General features: G+C 41.8%; 1 pseudogene; it reads right to left on the reverse strand.

Annotated features, from left to right (window-relative positions):
* Window positions 1-511: 511 nt before the first annotated feature.
* On the reverse strand, window positions 512-1,718 carry LOC142142895 (protein FAM76B pseudogene; annotated as a pseudogene).
* Between the last annotated feature and the right edge of the window lie 521 nt (window positions 1,719-2,239).

Consider the following 2,239-nt stretch of genomic DNA (forward strand, 5'->3'; position numbering starts at 1 on the left):
CCATACCGCTACACAGGGCAAAGTTTTACCTGGTCCATTGGCACAGAGAGATTAAACATGCATCCGGTGCGCCTATTTTGATATATATACGTTTTTCTGTACAAAAATCAATTAAAACATGTTTTTCACACATACATATATGCATCGCTCACTCCGCATTCATAAATTAAAAAGGTACACCTAAGGCGCTTGCAAGTAAAAATCCACATCAGACTTTAATTTAACTTTCAGTAAGAAATTACAAACTAGATCATTGATACCATAAATCTCTTTTTAAGTCCTTTACACTGTAGTTTTCTTAACACCTTCTATGATGAAGGGCACCAGTTGATAGTTTTCTTAGTTATTATTATTGCCTTACACACTTTTCAAAAAGGATTTTTTATTGTAGTGATGATTTTTTTTTCCTTTGTAGAAATTGAGGTGTCTTCAAGCCAGATCAAGTTGGTTTGTCTGAAAGTTTAAAACGTAATTAAAAAGTCTGGTACTAACTATAAAACATGTACTAAAAGATAGGATCCCATGCCACTAAATATTTGTAAGGGCTTCACAAAACAACACTGTGTCCTTCCATTAAACAGGTCATTACAGAGAGGTCAGTATGCTGCCGCTTTTATCAAATTTTTTACCCTTCGATAAAGCTGCCACCTGTCTCAGTAATTCTCGTTTCTTGCCCTGTAATTGCTCAACAGACTCTTTGTGAGCCTTCTCCATGCCCTTCATCTTTGTCATTAACTTATTCTCCTTGTATTGGAAGTCAGCTTTCAACTCTGTCAGCTTCTTATTCTTCTCCAAAATTGTTTGATCTTTCTGTTGCAAGAGATGTTTCAGAGACATCACTTTCTCTTTCAACTGACTGATTAGGACAAAGTTGTCTGGACCACCACTGTCTGTCAACTGAATGATTGAATTACTGACTTCATTGGATGGCTTCAATTCCAATTTGGGCTTTTTATTTGGAGTTTCATTCTGATTTGCAGTAGTGGACTTATGACTTTGTTTCCAAATTTCCTGCTCTGCTTCTTTGGTCAGACAACTAATTTTGTGATGGCTGCTGCTATGCCTTTGGTGATGGTGGTGTATGGAATGATGCTGGTCTTTCTCGGTAAGAGACAAGGAAGAAGAGTTGGAATGGGTAGAGCCCAAACTTTTCTGCTGTTCCTTAGTCTTCTGTAGAACCCTCTTGTAAGACAGTGTGCAGAGCCAACATAACAGCTTCCCAACAAGCTTTCGCTTTCCTTCCTCCTTTCGATCAAAAGCACATTGTTGTTTGCATTGCTCACAGGTTTGGGGAGGTCCATATTTTTTCTCTGAGTTTGTACAATATTGACACTTTGTGCCAATAAATGCGGCTATGATGTTACAGTACTGACAAGGCTTGGGCGTTCCAAACTGCTTAACATTTTGGGCACATTTCTTGCATATATTGTTTGTACTACTCGTTTGCTGAAATTCTGACCTGCAATATATGCACTTTACAATAGGATGAGCAATTCGACATTCCTTGCACAGCTGCTGGCCCTGGGAGAGCTCCTCGAACAGGTACCGCTGGTTACACTTGGTGCAGGCGTACAGAGCTGCGGCCATTCTCCGCCGGCAGTCAGTCAGGGGCCGCAATGGTCACATTGAGAGGACGAGGGCGCTCGTGTCCTTTCCGTTGGATCAGACGTTCAGGTCTCTCTGCCTGGCGCACGCCCGTGTCCTTATATTCTCCTACACAATCCGCGCACAGGGGTGTCGGGTGATAGAGGGGACGGGGAACTAGTAAGCGGCTGTAACTTGTGTCTCTCTTGTCCGCCGCTGTCCAGTGCTGTTTACGCGGCGTCACAATTACCTCCCTATGTCACAAATAAAAATAAATAAAATAGAACCCCGACAAAACTGTAACCGGATATTGGGCAACTCTGCCTGGACCATCCAGCGCTCACCCAGCCTTAGCTCCCCCCGTCTCACTTCTAGCTGGCCTGCTCTTTGTGGGTTTGTGTCTAACCATTCAAGTCTGCACATGCCTTGCCTGCTCTTCACTGTCTTCACACTCTTACTACTCCACTTGCCCTACACTGTTTGTCTTTTCTTATCTCCCTTATAATATCATGCTACTCCACTTCCACTATCTTTCACCCACTTAGTTTTTTCGGCACTTCTATTAACAAGAATTGCAAAAGTGTCAATCAACAGAAGACAATGAAGAATCAGCAATCAGATACATATTTGAAGTGACTTGTTTTTTCCCTTTCTT

Source organism: Mixophyes fleayi, chromosome 3 (genome assembly GCF_038048845.1).
Source record: "Mixophyes fleayi isolate aMixFle1 chromosome 3, aMixFle1.hap1, whole genome shotgun sequence".
NCBI classification, from domain to species: domain Eukaryota; kingdom Metazoa; phylum Chordata; class Amphibia; order Anura; family Limnodynastidae; genus Mixophyes; species Mixophyes fleayi.